Source organism: Narcine bancroftii, chromosome 14, assembly GCF_036971445.1.
Source record: "Narcine bancroftii isolate sNarBan1 chromosome 14, sNarBan1.hap1, whole genome shotgun sequence".
Lineage (NCBI taxonomy): Eukaryota > Metazoa > Chordata > Chondrichthyes > Torpediniformes > Narcinidae > Narcine > Narcine bancroftii.
This window is the reverse complement of record NC_091482.1, coordinates 15798312-15818521: the sequence shown is the minus strand read 5'-3', so window position 1 is coordinate 15818521 and position 20210 is coordinate 15798312. Positions and strand designations below refer to the sequence as shown.

The 20210-nt window shown below is 41.1% G+C and overlaps 1 protein-coding gene across 6 annotated transcripts in view; it reads left to right on the top strand.

Annotated features, from left to right (window-relative positions):
* The window catches only part of LOC138749881 (LIM/homeobox protein Lhx1-like), a 440383-nt gene that overhangs the window by 366103 nt on the left and 54070 nt on the right, over positions 1-20210 (top strand). For 4 of the 6 annotated variants that reach the window (XM_069911872.1, XM_069911866.1, XM_069911867.1 and 1 more), the window contains one exon: positions 6367-6494. The exons of the other annotated variants lie outside the window; for them this stretch is intronic. The gene's annotated coding sequence lies outside the window, so the exon portion shown is untranslated. The remainder of the gene's footprint in view (positions 1-6366; positions 6495-20210) is intronic. 6 annotated transcript variants of the gene reach the window in all.

Genomic DNA, 20210 nt, shown 5'->3' with positions numbered 1-20210 from the left:
TTCTAAATTAGAAGTGAATGGCAAGAATATTTATCAATAGCTTCCCTGAATACTTTACAAGTTAAAAGAAAAAACATTCCTATTTTGAAAATTAAAGTTGGAAGAGGGATAATTTATTGGTACCGTAAAACCCATGTTATCCTGAATTCAAGCAACCGGTAAAGAAAATAAATGGGTAAAAAAACCAGAAGTTTAAAATTGGCGCGCCTCGTCGTTAGTTCGCCTTTCACACAAATCGCAATCTTAAGCAACCAGAAAATTCACTTTGGCATCGACAAAGCCCATTAGGTGCCGGATTCCTGTGGTTTTACTGTATTTGTCATGCTATGGACCAATCTGCACTCCTTGGATGTGGACGGAATTTGAGTCATCATTTGTATAATTTCAAATGTAAAATGAACCAGTGCAATTAGAAAATGTTGCAGAGTGCAATCATTTCCTTTTTTTCCTGGTCACTAAAATCTGTTCCTTGATGTACTTAAGTGTGAAAGCCTGGTTCAATTTTATTAATACAGTTGAAAATAGGTTCATCAGCAAAATTATGCATTTTACTAATGGTGTCCAGTTCCCCAACTGTAAGAAATCATTCTAAATTACTTATCAACTTACAGAAATGCCTATGGAAAACTATTTCATTGGTCTCTACTGGTCAATTCATTACTAGAGGTCTATCAGACTATAAGAGGTAGATATAGGCTGGACAGCAAGCACTTTTTCCCCAGGGCAAAAGTAGCAAACACCAGAGGGGAGGGGAGGGAGGTACATTTTACTTTACACAGAGAGTAGTGGGCACTTGACTTGATAAAGTAGGGGTGGGGGAGGCTGGTACAATTTAAAAGGTTTAGTTTGTTGAGTAGGTTTCTATCGGTCAGCACAACATCGAGGGCTGTTACTGTGTTGTAATTTTCTATGTTATATGTTTTAAATTAAATATTTTTGATATGACAATCCTTTTTGAACAGATCTGAACAGAGATTTGAACAGAGTTTTATCAGTTTTAATCCAGATGCATTGCTAGTTTATGGACTGAATCTGATCTTGGCCAACTACATCTTGTAGCAGCATAAAGAAAAATGCAAACTAAATGATTACGAGCATAACTTTTATATATAAAATTGATCAGTCTCCTGTGGTGGTTTGAATAACCTTACCTGAATTGTACTGATGCAGCCAGCAGAAGCAAGCAACAATTTCACCCTATTGCACTTGATTTCCTCTTATAAGCACCTTCAAGGATTGTTTTCCATAACCCTGCAGCTGAAGTGAGCAGGTGCCAGGCGCAAAGGCGGTGTGCATCGATGGTTGCAAAGTTACTATTGCGACTTTGGAAGTGAGCCTGTTTCCTTGGGTGACACCACCTTTCAGGGTGACTGAATGAGGTAAAGGCAGTGGCATATCCGATTGATGGCATTAGCATCAGGGTCTGTATTCTCTTAAGCTGTGACACAATGAGCATTCAAATGTAGGGGATACCTGATTGCCTTTACCCACCACTTTTAAGCCATCATTTTTAAATATATTCTTCATATATTGGCTAGTTTTTGTTTTGAGAAATATCCAAACCCCTTGCCTCTGTTCTGTTAAATTTTATGTACATTGTTTTACCTTCGCCTGCAAAGTCACTTATGCAAATACATCAGATCCACATGATTTAGTTGATTTTGACAGCTAACTGCAGTCTACAGCAAATCCAGCCCCAGAGGATATTAAGAAGAAGATGCATGAGACCATAATTTTCTGCTTCCACTTGTGAAATGCTATAATGATCAAAAGAAAATTACTTTCTAACTACTAGATCTCTTTGTGCTATTTCCTTCATGCCTTCTGCACTAATTGAATCACCACAGAGCCACTGTATCAAACCTAACCTCAGTATTAAGATTTAATCAGGCATGTTGTAAGACCAGCTTGGAGAGGTGAGGTGTCCTTTGTGAGATGTCCATCTGCCTCCGACACCAGACTTTGAAATGGAGTTGGTATGGGAGGAGTTGGGCCGCCCTAGGAAGGGGGTGGGGGTGGTGGGTGTACAACATATGCGGAGGGGTGGTGTGGCAGAGAAGGGGAAGGCTTGGAAGGTCGGTGGTAAAGGACTGAAGCAGCCACCAGTGCATACACACATGCACGCACACACAGACACATAAACGCACGCTTGTTCTCTGAATCAGGGCCTCTTAAGTGTGGCACCATATGCTGACGCTAGATTTCCTATCAACATTTTTTTTTAAACTGATGTCTGCCACGCAAATTGGCACAATTCAAATGTGGAGGTCCTCAGCTGGTTTCCACACCCTACTTGACATGAAAATGACCTTCCCTCTGTGTTCCAGAAGAAAACTGACATCTCGGGAAATGAATTGTAGACTGCTGTACAATGCATTTAAATTATTTTCTTTAGAGGTTGCCAGTGAAGGGACTAAATGCAGCCATGAATTAAATTGAGGAGGCTCAGGCATGCTGTAAAAAAAAATAAACGTTGTTTTGCAGCCATACATTTTAGTTCAGATTAGCACAGTGTACCCAAATCGCTCGAAGTATTACACCTCTTTGCCTATTTTGCTCTGTATGTACTGTTGTGTCTTATGCTTTATTTGTGTTTTAAATGGAGTCGAGAAATCTAATTTTAATCGAGCCTTATTTTCCCTCAGGCCTTCCCTATCATTTCTGTCACCTGACCTCTTCGTTCCAGCCTCTGGTTACAAGGGTTGACAAGCTAGGTATTGGATGTTCCCCATTACGGTCTCAGTGCCGAGGAGAGAATATTGTATTCACGTCATCCACAGTCCCCTGCATGATTGCCACTGCTAATTCATTTCATTGACTTGGGATTGGATGTCCAGCAGCCATGTTAACTGGGGCAAAATTGGACATTTGGTTCAAAGTGAGAAGTAACATATCAAAATGTCCACAAACTGGCAATTAAACTCAAGATACAGGAGCAGAAGTAGGCCTATTGGCCCATCAAGTCTGCTCTGCCATTCCAAACATGAGCCGATCCATCCTCCCGCTCAGCCCCTCTCCCCGGCTTTCTTCCCGTAACCCTTGATGCCCTGACTAATCAAATGCCTGTCAATCTCTGCCTTAAATACACCCAACGACCTTGCTTCCACAGTTGCCTTTCCAGAGTTCCACAGAATCACAACCCTCTGATTAAAGAAATGTTTCCTCATCTCTGTTTTAAATTGATGCCCTTTTATCCTGAAGTTGTGCCCTCCTGTCCTAAAATTCCCTACCATGGGAAACATCCTTGCCCCATCTACACTGTCCCTGCACATCCTTCTGTACCCCAACGAGTACAGTCCAAGAGCTGACAATCATTCCCCATATGCAAACCCTTTCTTTCTAGGTATCTTCTATGAACCCTCTCAAATGCCAGCATGTCTTTTCTCAAATAAGGCACCCAAAATATCTTTGAGGTTCCCACTACTGCTGGGACGTGGGGCTAATCCATGCAGGACTAATCCATGCAGGACTAATCTGTGCAGGACAGATGCACTAATCTGTCACTAGTCACTAGCAAAGGGTGCTTTGGTTTGCCTGTGTGATTATGAAAGGGAAATGGATGAGAATTGAAGGAGGACATTAAATCTGCAAACATCAAGTAGCAATCATCTGTCTCCCATCCACAGCCTGGATTGCAGTATCCTATTTCCCCATGGTTACTAGGACATGTATACCAGTCCTACTCAGACAGCAGCAGAAACCATCTTTTTTTTAAACCAAGAATAAACTTTGTTCACAATTATTTAAAAAATGAAAACCATCCAGTCTCTTCCCACCCTTAGTTTTGTATCCATACATTTCCATAATTGTGCATTATATTTACACCATTACTACTACTGTGGCACCTTGTCATTCTGTTGTTTGAGGGGCTTCCATCTTTGCTTAAAATGAATGAACACCTGATGCATAGGGGGTTATTATGCTCAGTCCCAGCCAACTATTGCAATGTTCTGATCCAGAGCTCAGTCAAAAGGGAATGCACATTGCTTTGTATCCTCTAATGGCTTCATTCATATTTAATATTTTACTCTTTGAATGATAATTCAGACATGGAATTAAGTCATTTGCAAAGATTGGAAAGTTAATGGCGATTAATGTCACAATACTAATGCAAATCATTACTACTACCTGGTTCATGTTTCAACAGGAAACATTCTTGATCCTTTATTGTCCATACTGTAGCATCATTTATACTTCATTAACCTACTTCAAAATTGATTGTTCAAGGTTTGAAGTTAACACTTTAAGAAATCAATGGAGTAGAAATTCTTATCCAATGATTTTATGTGCTAAGATTTGATCTAAAACTAAGTTTTCCCAGTCTCTCTGGTACCTCTTGATTGTAGTCCAAATCTTATCCTTCCTTTCAGGGATCTCCAATTCATTATATTCCTCTATGACATTAACTTTCCCTTCCTCCATTATGAGACATCACAATGCAAGAGTCTTGCGTAAATTTGAGTGGTAATGCTGTGTAAGGTTAGGATTTTGGCTGTTCCACACCATGTTATGGTTTTACTGTCATGCAAGATAAAACATGTAGCCCTATTAGTTCTGCTCAAAACTGCCATAAATTCGGTATATGCGCTTGCCGACTTTTATTCTTCCTTTATATGATGAGAGTATTTATTGTTCACCTTAGCACAACACCTTTACAGCGCCAGCGATTGGGATCGGGGTTCGAATCCTGTTCTGTCTGTAAGGAGTTTGTACGTTCTCGCTGTGTCTATGTGGCGTTTCCCCAGGGGCTCTGGTTTCCACCCACCATTCGAAACGTACGGTATAGGTTAATTGGATGGCACGGACTTGTGGGCCGAAAGGCAGCTGTATGTCTAAATTAAAATATATTTTTTTAAATCTCTACGTGCTTGAGTGAAGATGATGGTGTCCGACTTCATGAACCACACCAGTGCCTTCTAGTGAAAGTGCTGGAACAATGGAGTTCCAGGATTTAGACCCAGCATCAATTTTTCCCCAACAGGGTGGTGTGTGATTTGGAGTCCATGGTCATAGACTTTTTTTGTCTTGCTGTTTGCAAAATCAACTAACAGATGTAGAGCCGTCAACAGAAATCTTATTGAAGGCAATAAACTCTCAACTATAGGTGGCACCTGTGCAACATTGCATCAATAACTAGATATAATATTCAAAGATATCCCTTGTAAGGGTTAAAATGACGATTTTTGCCCATACTAGCAGCTAGAGGTTGCTAGCTGCGACAAATTTTGTTGACATTCCTTTGGGTATCTCGATAGTTACAGTCAAGGTTAAAAACCTGTGTTTTCAACCATCTCAGAGAAACAGATTAGTTCTGAATTGGATTTTATGCTGTTAGAATCGAGAATGTGGAGTTTGGACAGACAATTTCTTTGACCGTGTACTTTTGAATGTTATTAATATCTTATTATCCATTTATTAGTTATTTTAAAGTATAGTTTACTGTTTAGAGTAAAGATAGACAGTGGAAAACTCGATGCTACTGAAACAGACGTATTCATTAACAAGTCAAAACAACCTGCTACATGTTCTCAAAAGCGATTATAAAGTAAAATGGTCACAACTTTCCTGAAAGTACTCTTGTACACAATAGAGATGATCCAGGAGATGGTGGTGTCCCGTGGATCTACTGCCCTTGACTTGCTTGATGGTAAACATAGCAAGTTTGGAAGCTGCTGTCCAATTGCCAATACATGTGGAACATAGAATAGAACAGCATAATACAGACCATTCAGCCCACAATATTGTGCTGATCAACCTAATTTCCCTCCCACAGTCTATGCATCTCCCCCCCCCCCCAACTATTTTTCTTCTATTTATATGCCTACTTTTAAAAGTAGAACATACAACAAATGTATTTGTGGCAGATTTTCAGATCTATCAGAGAATTATAGAGCCATGCAATGCGGAAAAAAGTTCTTAAGGCTCATGCTGTCCAAGTTGCCTTTTGGAGCTGGTCCCATTTGCCTGCATTTGGCCATACCCCACTAAATGTTCCCCATCATGCACCTGTCTAAATGTCCTTTAAATTTCCATCGAGGTTAGGTGAGATACAAACTAGAGGACATGGGTTAAGGGTGAAAGGGGAGAAGTTTAGGGGGAACAATTGGAGAAATTCCTTCACACAAAGAATGATAGGAGTCTGGAATGGGCTGCCAGCTGAGGTGGTGAATGGGGACTCAATTTTAACATTTAAGAAAAATTCAGACAGGTACGTTGATGGTCGGGGTATGGAGGGATAGAGAATGGGTGCAACTCAGTGAGACGGCAAAATAATAGTTTGGCACAGGCAAGAGGGGCCAAAGGGCCTGTTTTTCTGTACTGTAGTGTTCTAAGGTTCTAATGTCACATTTGTATCTACCTCTCCAGCTCATTCCATACATTCACTACCCATGTGTGAAAGAGAGGTATGCTGTCCAATGGTGGAGAAACTGAATGCTTTTGGATGGTATGAAACATCTTGAGTGTGACTGGACTTGCATTCAGTCATGAACATGGTGAGCATTTTTTTCCATATATAAACTTTATTTACAATAAATTATTTACACATCCTTAGAATCATATTCATACATTTCTATCACTGTGCATTATTACATCTCGATTTACTGTGCCTCCTTGTCATTACAACCCCTCTGTTGTTTGAGGGGCTTCCTCTGATCTCAGCCCCTCAAAGTCCAATAACTGAAGGGCTTTAGACTGCCGTCCTTCTAGTCCCCTCGCGTTGGCTGCACCAAGCCTCAGTACGTCCCTCCGTATGTACTCCTGCAGCCTGGAAGGTGCCAGTTGACAGCATTCCCTCACCATCATCTCGGTGTGCTGGAAGAAAAGTATGCTTCAGGCAAACCAAGGGGAAACTTTCACCGAGTTGATGATCTTCCAGCAGCTCTGGGTGGCTGTCTCTGCATGTGTACCTGGGCACAATCTGTAAATCTGAGCCCTCTGTCACGTTGCTGGTGGGTATGGACAATAATGAGGACCCTTGCATCTTTCTCTATACACCCTTTGTAAATCTATATCAGCAAAGAGGTGGGCAAATGTCTCTATCCACTTCACTGCAGTTGTCTCAGGGACAATGTGTACTGTGGGTGATATTCCTATCGTATAGGAAGGGTCTGATTGAGAGGATACCTCTCACCACCAGCCATGCCAAGTGCTGGTGCTTATTAGAGAGCACAGGCAATGAGGCTTTCTGTTGGATGACCTGAACTGTACACTCAGGGAACCATCCCACAGGAGCCCTTATTCCTCAGTATCTGCAGGGGCATTCTGTGCTGACCATAGCCTGATCAACTTGAGGTCAAAGGTGTTTGTCTGGAAGAGCATTTCCATGAGGAATAAGTAGTGTAGCAGCATTCCATCATTTGCTTGACCTGTACCTTGTGCCCAGCCGCAAATCACAAGTTAATTAATTGATAAGTTAACATTCAGCCAGACCAATATAGTCCCAGTGACAATCAACTTCTACTTTCCAGTATTACAAAGGTGGATATATGTCCAGCAAGAGATATGGTACAAAAGAGTTAGAGAATCACATCAAAATACAAAGGTGTTGCCTTTTAATTATTTCTCTGCACCCTTCGTTGGTCTAACCCACCCCAGTGGGTGACTTGGTTTAAGGTACAATGCAGTCGGTTTTCCGTAAATGATACCTGGTGAGTTAGTAGACACTGAACACCGAGATACCCATTGTGTATCCAGTCTTGTGGGGAAAGATTTGCTCATTTGAATGGGAAGTGGAATGTGTGGAGGCTTTTGCAGCCCTGGGTGATTTTTAAAGTTTTTCGCTTCATTATTTATGCATAGAATTCCCAAAGTCTATATACTGATAACCAGTGACCACAAACACCTGCCAACACAATTTGAATTCAGCTCCTCTTTCCCCATTTAAGTGAGAGGAATGTAGAGGCTCCACACTGCCTGGTTCATGCTGTCTTTTATACTGGAAAGAATATTTTCTCCTGGCCTTTCTGATGGAGAAAAAAGATAATGGAAAAGGACTTCTGATTAAGCTGCTTAGTACGATTGTGAAATCTCTATTGGCATTGCGATTCCGGCAAATAAAATGTAGATCACAATGTTTTAGATCTAGTTGAGTCAATATGTTAATTTGTCAATGAACTTTATGTAAAGTGTGTTGTTGGTTTACGGTCACTTTGATTTCCCAGTTTTTATAGGTATTGCAGAGCAAATAACACGTTTACCTTTTGATATAATAAACAAAATGTCACCTATATCTAAAGAAATGATAATGTACAATGGTGATACAATGTGTGTTTTCATTTGAGCTTTTGCAATCTGCTTGTAATCATTTTTCCATCATTCAAACCAAATGGGTGCTTCCCTCCGGAGATAATACTACTAAATAGCAGCCTCTGAGAAGCCGGTATCAGATACTGAGGCTATATCAAAGTGAAGTGTTGTTATTACCATACAAAATAGGCTTTTAATTTTTAGCAGACATGTTAGAAGTCAGTACAAAGCCTCCATCAATCATCATCATGAGATTTCAGGCCTGGTGTCTCCTGGGTCCTTTCACCTCAAGCACACCCCCCCCCCCCCTCTCTCTCTCTTAGTGATGGCAGCCTCCCCTGTTCTGTGGAAAAGAGCCACATGCACAGCCTAATTGCTGGCCCTCTATTGCTGCGATTTTCAAACTAGTGTTGCAGCAGTTCTGTGCACCAGGGCAAAAATCCAAAGGTGAACAAATAATGATCTTTGGATAGGAAGACATGTATGGACTGTGCAGAAATCATTGATACCACAGTGCTCTTGCTCCATTTTGATCTTTTTTTCCCTAGTGTTCTTCGTGTCATATTTGGCAAGATATGGATTTTATTTTGCCTTTCTCCTGAAGGCTCCTCTGGGATACAGTTCTACAGGCACCAATAACCCTCTAATGCTTAACTCAAGTGGTCATTATTCACATGAAAAGCAAAGAATGTCAATGGGCTATTCCACAATGAAGGGTAAGAAACCTTGATCCTGTCCAAAGCTCAAAGACCATTGAAATTCATTGTGAACAAAAGCAAAATGAGCTTTACTGCTCAGACAAGCCAACATTATGTAGATCGGAAATCTGTCCCATTAACCATGAAGGGTACACCAATTCTGCACTCAAATGTATTAATTGGAAATAGTAAGCTCCTTTTGTTCAGGAATCCAAAGTTTATTTATTCTTTGGGGAAAGAACCTCTGATGCCAGATCTCCATCTCCCTTTACTGAACAATAAGAACTGAACTTTCACACAAGTTCATTGGTCTAAAATAAGGCTCCTTATTTTACTCTCTGTTCATTAACAGGGCAGATATTTTGAGGAGTGCCCAATTTTGACCCTATTCCATATGGCAAAGGTTCTTCCAATACACTTGGCCAAACATCAAAGCTGGCAGGACAAATGCCGAGCAGCCCTCATCCATTCCATCCCAGCTTGTATCGTACCTTCCCAAAGGTGGTTGTATCATTCATCTAGCCTGCACCGGAATTTGCAGTTCAAAACCGTCAAAGTGTGCTTAGTGGGTCTGGTGCCCAAAGACAGGGTGTAGAATATCAGCCTTGTTCCACAGGTAGTCATTTACCTGGAAATGTATCTTTGCTGCACCTATTTTATAGAGACACCGTGCCCATAACAGCAAGCAACAAGGAAGGCACCATTCCCAATTACGTGCTCTGTCTTGGTTGTCAACTTCCTTTGCTGCCATTTGCTCTTCAACTCCTAATTATCATCATCCTCCTGTTCACCTGCCCCTCCTGACCACACCTCTATCCTGACCCCTTCCCATTAATTTACTTTTGAAAAAAGTAACAGAAGTGTTACAAGCCCAGGAGACTCCAAAACCCAGCAGCAATAGAAACTCACCAAGACACCAGTTACTTAAACAGAAGTTGCTTTTAATTTTCTTTAAACATAAAAACAGGATCAATCTTTAACTTATTACTATTAATTTAACCTAACTTAACCCCCTTCTAATTCTAAGCACACGTGTATGTATCAGGAAAGTTCTTTGTTTCACAGTCCAATCATTCACTTTTCACTTCTCCAAGTTCATCGGTATCAGGAAATTCTTATACTATGCACAGAATTTAACATTTATGAATCTTCACCAAGCTCTGGTGTTTAAAGTTAAATGGTTACCAGTCAGGAAGGTTCTTGTTGGTTTCAGAGTGTGCTCGTTGGACACACACAAAATGATTTCCTTTAATCAGTCACTTCAGTGTCTTGCCAAAGAAACTTGCCCCATCATGGGTTTTCTAAATGATAACCTCTTCTTCCAGGTCACCACAGAGTTCCTCTTGTTTCCCTTATTTCAGGAGAAACACTCTAGCGAGCCAGTTCCTCTTGTAAGGGCTACAAGGGTTTTGAACAGGCTGAACTCCGGACTCACAACCTGTCTTCAAAAAGGGGTCTTTTAATAAGCCTGCCAGCTTGCCATTTTGCAGCCTCAACTGCTACTATAGACCTGATCTCTCTCTCTCTCTCTCTCTCTCTCTCTCTCTCTCTCTCTCTCTCTCTCCTTGTAAAAACCAAAACTTCTTACAGGGCTCCAAACCCAATCTTTGAAAGATCTTATTAGCCTCTGCCTAGTTATTGTTCCATTTGCACCTACTTCTGAAGTTCTTTCCAAATCCATTCCATTGCCTCTACAAAGTCACTCAGAGCCTCAATGTCTAGCTTCAGCAAAGCTCTTGCATTGTTCCTCTGTTTGTGGTGACCTACACTAAACCCCCACAACTTATCTCTTTTAAAGACATCTTTATCAATAACCAGACTAATATAACCTGTAACAGAAGTTTTCTAAGAAACATTCTGATAAATTGGGTCCAAAAGAGGGATGTTTTTAACCATGTGCTATGCCCTCCAAAGTATTGCACATACAAAAAAACATCTATACACAAAATACAGTATGTTGCAAATGTTTTATTGGAAAATGCAAAATGTTATTTCAAGTTGCATCATGATAATTTCCCAAGACCTGGTTGAGAGCCCGTCATGTCTGTTCCAAAAGTGCTGGTCATTTTGACCTATTTCAAAGCCAATTCTTCCAAACCATTTCAAACTTGCGTTTTCAAATGAGTTGCTTCTTAAAAGATAAGCAGAATTTTCTTTTCACCTGCAGTTGTCCGCATTAAGCAATCTAAAACATAATCTGTCTCTTGTTTTTGTGATAACAAACTTCCAGCTTGTTGGTTAGTGACTAACCAATGAATGGAAATAATTTCCCATGGTTTACTTAACCCTTCCGAGTCGAAGACTAGTCAGTCCTTGGAGGGGAGGCCGTCTGGGAACAACGGTGCTGTGGGTTTCTGTGAGGAGCGCTGGACAAAGTGGCGATTCTCTGTCTGCCTTGTGGGAGACAAAAGTTAAAGAATTTCATGTATGTTCATGTAGTATTACATGACAATAACGGAACCTTTACCTTTACTGAATGTCTTGTGGAACGTATATTTGTTAAATGGCAAAACCTCTCTCAATTTTCAACATCACTAGCCTTTGACATAATGCAAAGAACCCCATTTTTATATATATATATATATATATAATGTAAACTTGGGTATCAACTTCATAAACTTTTCACACCCTCTTCATGGCCTCTTTGTTCTTAATTTAACTTGTCTGCAAAATATTCCAACATTCTTTAATAATTTATACTAAAATCTCAACATTAGCTTGTAAACCTTTGATGCATTTGGGGGACTTTCCTTTTAATCTGCTATTCTGGCAGTGCCTTTCACCTATCTAAGATCAAAGGGATATGTGTGCGACAAAAGAGCAACAAGACTGGATGTATCATGAGTACGTCAAGCAAACATTAACTAATAACACCAGCAATTGTTTCAGGGCTGCTCCATGACAAATCTTCATTTAAATGTTTTAACCTTTTTTCAGAATATGTATTATTAATGCCAATAATCATCGACAGTTAAACATAAATGTCATATTAACCTTGATTTAATTTGAATGGTTCTCTGATGACAGATTTAGAATTAATTTGCAGTGATTACAAAGCAATGGAGGACAGAAGTTGTATATTACTAATATCAGACTGTATTATTTGTGTTGTAGTTCAGAAACCTCCCAGCTTTCTTTTGCTGGAGTACTTGAGCATGGAAGCAAGATCAAATCTCATCTAAAATGTTCCCACTGGCAAAAGCAAATGATGTTTGCGGTGCACTTTTAATCTAATGCCTATGATCTGCATTTCATAAAAGGATTTGTCTATCAATTAATCTAAAGTAAAACTGGTGCTGTTGAACAGGCTCATTGCCACAGAAATGACTCTCTACCAACAATTCCGTAGACAAAGGGTTTCTGTCACCGAGCAGGGGAGCCCTGGGGCATGGTTGATAGGACGGTTGATGCTGATCAACTGATTCTGTAATGTAAAGACGAGGTCACTAGAGTGGTGCAGTCACACAGCTCAACACAGCGCCATGGCACCTGACAATGGTCCACCCAAAAGCAACGCAAAGCATTTCATTTTATCATTTCAAAACCGAGAACTGAAATTGAATATGATTTCCATGGAAAACAGACATTGCCGTTTATATGAATGTAGATTCATTCATATCTTTATAATGACTTGACGTGAACAAATCCTAACTCACAGAGATCACTAACAACTGAATCGAGTTCACTGTTAGTTTTATGTTTGAGTTCACAGCCCATGGCAACAAATAAGAGCTGGTCACCCCAATGATATTAAATCCATGTAATAAATGAGCTTGTTTTGAAATAATTGTCCCGTTGCTGAAATAAATATGAGTTACTTTGTTGAAAAATAAATTATCCAGCCATATTCATAAACAAGCTTTTAAATAAAGATAATATAATTATTTTTAAATCAGTATTACACTGAAATAATGGTAGACCTATTGTTAAACATTTATAAGATGCAGACAGAATTTACCCTTTGATTTATTCTCGGGAAGCTTTAATTCTGAAATATTTATAGGACAAAATGTGAACATGGATTAACTAATTATTTAAGTTAAGGGCCATTTTGTACAATATATTAAACATGAAAGTAATTGGAGTACTTTAAACTTGTTTAACAACATATCCAACATGATATCTGAAGATTAATCACAGAAGGGTTTGCTGAGAGTCTCTACTGCTAAATGATACCGTAGCTCATTGCAAACACTGTAATTTGGGTAAGGCACTGGCACCATTAACAGGGATCAGAGACAGAGGACTTGAATGAGAGTGAAAGAAGAGACTGAGCTCGTGGCACGGTTAGCACGACGCTCTTATGGCACTGGCAACTGGTGCTCGAATCCAGCACCGTTTGTACGTTCTGTTCTCCCCGTGTCTGCGTGGGACTCCTCTGGGTGCTCTGGTTTCCTTCCACCATTCAAAAAAAAACCATACCAAGGGCTTAGGTCAATTGGGTGTGATTGGGTAGCACGGGCTCGTGGGCCAGAAGGGCCTGTGACCGTGCTGTTTGTCTAAAAAAAGAATGAGAAGCAAAACAGGGAGAGAAGAAGGCACAGAAGAGAAGAAGAATAAGGAAAACAACTAATCCTGATTTTTTCCTTGACAAATTGTACAAAATTAAATGCATTGTGAATCAAAACATGTCACATATCATGACATTATTTTCCATGGAATGACATCATCATATTTCAGATAATATCATACTTTGACTGATGTAGGTGAAGCTGGTTAAGACCAACATATTAGATTCAACTTTATTTTCATTGGACCAAGTACAGTTACAAAGCCAATGAAGTACAATTGGCATCCAACTGGACGCTATATACAAATACCTACATGTGAATAAAAACAAGCTCATTCAGCAAGCAAACAACTATAAAAGTACTGACAGTACAATGTGAGTGCAGTACCACTCAGCGTTGGGATTTAAGGTTCAGCAGGGCCACAGCCTCAGGAGCAGAAAGCTCTCACTGAGCCTGTTGGTTCGAGAGCAGAGGCTCCTGTAGCCTACCGGATGGAAGGAGAGTGAAAAGTCCATATAGTTAGGGTGAGAAGCATCCTTGATGATGCTTTTCGCCCTGCCCAGGCAGCGTTCCTGATAGATGTTCTCAATGGTTGGCAATTGGATGCTGATAATCCACTGAGCAGTTTTCACCACCCACTGGAGTGCTTTTCAGTCCGACGTGAGACAATTGCCATACCACACTGAGATGCCTTGGGTGAGTAGGCTCTCAATGATGCAGCGGTAAAAATCCATCAGTATCCTGAGGCGGGTGAACTTTCTTGATGTTCCGCAGGAAATAAAGGCGCTTTTGTGCTTTTTTGATCAAGATGGAGGAGTTCAGGGGTCAGGTAAGATTATCGGAGACCAAGGAATTTGAAGGTTGATACACGTTCCACTACAACTCCATTGATGTAAAGAGGGAGATGAGTGTGGCTTCTAGTGCGCCTGAAGTCCACATATGGTGTATGTTCCTCATTGCTTTTAATACCTTGAACCACTGCCATCCATGTGACCCTTACACTGCATAGGTACAAAATACAAAAGGGTCTGAGGTATTTCCAGGTCAGGCACTGAGTAAGAGGAGGAGATGTTGTTGGTCGTCCTTACACCCGCTACCCTTGTGTTTCCAAGTGATGGAAGTTGTCGGTTTTGTAAATGTCAAAGAGACTTTGGTAAATTGTTGTATATTTCTATCCATCATTACACCTCATGCAAAACAATTATTCTAAAAGCAATGTATAACTCTGAAAGTTCTTTGATAAGTCTTGCACAGTTTCAGCAAGCAGCAATTGTGTTTTTCCATTTAATTGGATCCAAATCGAAAAACATCACAAGCGCTTTCAAAAACACATTTGAGTTTGTGGATTCTTACTCCTGTGTCTGCAAGAAGTGCTGCACTTGAGCTCTTCCCTCTCCATTCGGGTGCCGAAACAATCTTTCCAAGCAAAGTAACACTGCATCTGTGAATCTGTATAGGTCACTTATTGCTTCTGGAGCTCCCGGTGCAGTCTCCTCTACATCAGGGAGTCTGGATGCAGATTGAGGGATTGCTTTGTTGAACACCTCTGTACACTGCAGCAGCAAGGACCTCCCAACAGCCAACTGCTTCAATTCCACACCCCATTGCTACACTGGCGTGTTTGTTCATGGATCTCTTTTTCTCAGCATCTGCAGATGTCTTGTTTACCTCTGAGTCAGCGCTGGAGTGGTTTACTCCCAGAATGAAGTGTAAAACAGGGGCTGAGTGATGCCAAGGAGCATAAATTGGGATTCTTCCTTAATGGGGAGAAACCAAGGCCAGTGGAGGAACAAAGGGGTTCAGTTGCATTCATGCACAAAAACATCGAAAGCTGATCAACAGATTCAAAACTATGACCGCAAAGGGGAATGGAATATTGGCCTTTAAGACAGAGAGAACAGAATATTAAAAGGATGAAGTCACACCTTAATTGTGTGAAGAATTATTCAGACCTCTATGTTGATTATGCATTTAGTCCCGGGCAAAGATATTTTAACATTTGAGGATTTCATCAGATTCACCAGAATGACACTAAGCCTTTAACAGGCTGAATTATGAGAATGTGATACATAAATTTGACATACTGCCTTGAGTTTAAAAGTTTAAAGGGTGGACTAATATGTATTCTAATCTGAAAAAAGAGTTTCAGAAAGTAAATGCAGAGAATCTATTTCCTATAATGTGAAGTACAGAGAAAGGAACATACACTTGTCCAGATTAATCTATCAAGATTGAGGTCTTGCATTTTGGAAGGTCAAATATAATAGTATATTGTCAATGGCAGGTATCTTAAAAGCATTGATGTGTAGAGAGATCGGGCAGCCATCTATTGGTCTTTGAAAGTAGCCACTGAAGTAGATTGGATGGTAAAGAAGGCATATGGTATGCTTGCCTTATTGGGTTACATGGAACAGAGAACATTATAGTACAGTACTGGCCCTTCGGCCATCAATGCTGGGCTGACCTACATATTCCTACCAAGAAAAAGCTAAACCTCGTAACCCTCTGTCATCCATATGCCTAAGAGTCTCTTAAATGCCCCTAATGTTTCAACCTCCACCTCCGCCGGTTGCAAGGCATTCCAAGCACCCATAACTCTGAGTAAAATCACTTACCTCTTATGTCTCCCCTAAACTTTCCTCCCTTCACTTTGTACAGATGTCCTCTAGTGCTTGCTATTCCCGCCCTGGGGAAGAAGGGGCTGGCTGTCCACAAAATCTATGATCTATGCCTCTCAGAATCTTGTAGATCTCTATTAAGTCATCTCTTGTCCTCCAAAGAGAAAAGTCCTAGCTCTGTTAACCTTGCCTCATAAGACTTATTTTTCCAATCCAGGCAACATCCTGGTAAATCTCTTCTACACCCTTTCATGTTACAATTCGATAAAACTTTAATTGGGCCACAAGGAGTATTGTGCATAATTCTGGTCGCCCCATTACCAGAAGGATGTTGAAGCTTTGAAAAGGGTACAGAAAATATATGCTTGAATGTTGCCTAGTTTAGAGGGTATGAGTCATGGGGAGAGGTTGGACAAACTTGAGTTGTTTTCCCTCAAGTGTCGGAGGCTGAGAGGAGCCCTGATAGATGAAAGGCATTGATAGGGTGGACAGTTGGTATCTTATTTTCCCTGAGGAAAAATGTCAAATACTAATGTGTTGAAGGTGAGAGAAGATGTGAGAGGCACAGAAAGTGGAAGGTGCAAGGAACAGACGGCCAAAAATAATACTACAATTTAAGAGGCTTCTAGATAGACACATGAATATGTAAAGGAAGTAAAACATGAAAATCTGTAGACACCGTGGATGAAGTGAAAGCACAAGCTGGAGAAACTCAGCAGGTCAAACGGTGTACTTTATGTAGCAAAGGTAAAAATACATAACCAACATTTTGGGCTTGAGCCCTGCATCGTGGTATGGAAGAATGTCCGCAGATATCTGAACAAAAAACAGCGGGGGGGAGAGGTGATCGCAAAGGCGATAGGTGGAGAAGAGAGGAAGGGGATAGCAATGATCAAGGGGAGGAGGGGTGGTTAGGTGAAGGGATGGGAAAAGAATGAAGGAGAACCACATCCAATGCAAAATCCTCTGGAATTTCTGGCACTTACAACAGGATCTCACTGCCAGACACATCTTCCCCTCTCCTCCCCTCTCTGCCTTCTGTAGGGACCGCTCCGTCTGTAACTCCCCCATGCACTCATCCCTCCCCACCAAACGTCCCCCTCAGAACCTTCCCCTGTGGCTGCAGGAGGTGCCACACTTGCACCCACACCACCTCCTTCGCCACAGTTCAGGGCCCCAAACAGGCCTTTCAAGTGAAGTCAGGACTAATTTACTGTATCTAGTGCTCCCTTAGTTGCCTTCTCTACATTGGAAAGACCGGTCACAAATTGGGAGGAAGCTGAACACCTTCGCTCTGTGACAGAGACCTCCCTGTAGCCAACCATTTCATTTCTGCGTCACGATCCCATACTCACATGTCTGTCCACGGCCTTGTGTACTATCCCACCAAGACCACCCATAAATTGGAGGAACAACATCTGATTTTCCATCTGGCCACTCTCCAGCCAGATAGCATTAACATCAACTTTTCTGGTTTCTGTTAACCTGTTCTCCTCTTTCCCATCCTCTCTTCCTTTCACTTTTCCAGTTCTCCCTCCCTTTACCCAGCCATCCCTCCTCCCCCTGCTCACTGCTGTCCCCTCCCTCCCTTCTTCACCTATCGTCTCCTGCCTTTGTGACCACACCTCCCCCCCCACCACCACCCCACACTTTTGCTCGGACCCCTGCCGACATTGGTGTCGGTTATGGATTTTTACCTTTACTATTCATAGGACACTGTTTGACCTGCTGAGTTTCTCCAGCATTGTGTTTTTACTGAGTATGTAGGGGATTGTGTGCAAGAAGCTGAGTTTTAGCTTAATTTGGACATCAAGCTCAGTGCAAACACATGGGCTGAAGGGCCTGTACCTATGTTGTACTTTGTATGTTCTTTGTTCTTCAAGTGTTAATGGTAATATGAAACACCAGACAATATGGAATATCTGGTAATGTGGAACAGTAAGCAAGATGAAATGCCAGGCTATGTGGAACCAAGACAATATGCAATGATTTTCCCCATCCTGATATTATAATGCAATGTCCCTCATGGACACTTTGGGAACTGCATGCGAGAATATAAATGGTTGAATATTAATCATTGCAAAAATATCTTCCAAGAAAAAGGCAAGACAGAAAGCTCTGCCATACCTGTCTTAATGAAAGAAGTCAGCATTATGAGCAGATAAAAATGAAGTTGGTTAAAATGGATAGTCCATTGTACAATGCATTTTAGCCTAAATGTTCTTTTTATATTTTACAACATGGTAGAAGCCATTTCTGCCCATTGAAACCTTATGCTGCCCATTTGCATCCAATTAATCTAATTTTGGGATGAAATCAGAGCACACAGGGAAAACCCACACAGGGAGAACGTACAAACTCCTTATAGTCAGCGTCGCGTTCGAACCCGGGTCGCTGGCACTGTAACAGCATTCGCTAACCGCACAACTTATTACCTTGCCTCGCTTTTGAACTCCCTGATCCAACAATTCTTCCATGTAGATTTTCTTTCAAAACATTTACAAAGAGAATGAAACTGACATCTGTTAAGATTTTCCTCCAGCTATCTTTCAAGGTACTGGTGCAAACAACATTGCAGAAGTGCTATTGTTATCTGACAAAAGCAGCAGAATTTCACGGAACAAAAGAAAGAATGCTTGAGCTTTCAGGTTTTGATACTCGTGGAGGAGCCATCACAACAGCTTGCATTGTAAAATTGTGTGGCCATGAAATTTAACTTTGTGGGGATATACAATAAAAGCAACAGCAAATCAATAGGTCATTTTTACATTCATCACCCACCCTCCAAACGCCTATGGTAAAGAAAACAGAGTAGAATGGGTCGTTCTGTCAGTTCCTACCCCTTCCATAGCCACGATATAGATCTGCTGCTCCCTCTGTTACCATCAGCACCGTCAATTAACGTGTATCAGGTGGCATTGGAGGTGTTGGTCAAGGATCGTCCCACAGAAGATGCCTTGATAGATTTGGATGTGCCTACAGTACAGCATCTTCTACCTAAAAATTCATGCTGACATGCAAGACATTTCAACATTGAGGTGCAATACACAAATGTGCTGGAGAGACTTAGCAAGTCCATGCTTCCGATGGATGCTGAACTTCTCCAGCACCTTTGTGCATTCGCACTCCATCTCCGTCTTTGCAAGTTTCCTTGTATAACTTCATTGGTCAAAGTCTTCTTTGGCTGTGACTTGCAGTCTCAAAGGGAACCTTTGGGACTTCAGCCTCCCTACTAGAAAAGGCCAGGACTTAACAGGACATGCCTTAAGCCTGAAACGGTCTGAGTGACTGCTATCAGCCTGTCAGACAGTCAAATGTGTTGTTGGGAACTACACTGGAAATCTGACACTTTGCTGGTCGGGTCTGCCAGAGAATAAGAATTCCCAGCCGGAAGATAAAATTAATAAGCTGTCTACTTTTAACACCCCTTGGGACTAACTCACTGCAAAGCATTCACTGCATCTTACCAGCCGTCTCCCAGGTCAGCTCCATTGCCTTATTTATCCAGCCCAGATAAGTAGAGAGGGGAGGGCAGGTATCACATGGATGGACCAATATAACTCCAAGTCGCATTCAGCTCATTCAGCCCAATTCCCCATTACAGAAGGAGCCATGTATCCGTGATATCTATTGAAAAGAAGCCATTTGATTTAATGCCATCTTCATCACCAGGTCCACTGCCAGGCAGCTCTTGAAGAAGATATCTGAGAACCTTCAAAATGAGATCAGGATTGCTGTCTCCCTACACTTTAAGGCAGTGAGCTCCAGATCCCTTCTTCCCTCGAGATGAAAATTATTTCCATTTCCTCTCTGAACCTTCTGCCAATTTCTTTGAAAATTTAAAATTTCTTTTTAACTATTTAAGGAAAAAGCTCCCACATACCTACTCTTCATAATTTTAAACACCTCAATTGTTCCCCCTCAGCCTCCACAAAAACAAGTCTAACTTGTCCAATCTTTCTTTATCGCTAAGATCGATCAATCTCAGCAACATCCTTGCAAAAGCCTCTCCAGTGAAATCACATTTTTCCAGTCAGGTTGTGGCTAGGACTTCAAGTCAGAACTACTGACTGCCTACATATAACCAGACAAACCTGTGTTTTTCCCATCCACAGTAGAGACATCTAAACATGTAA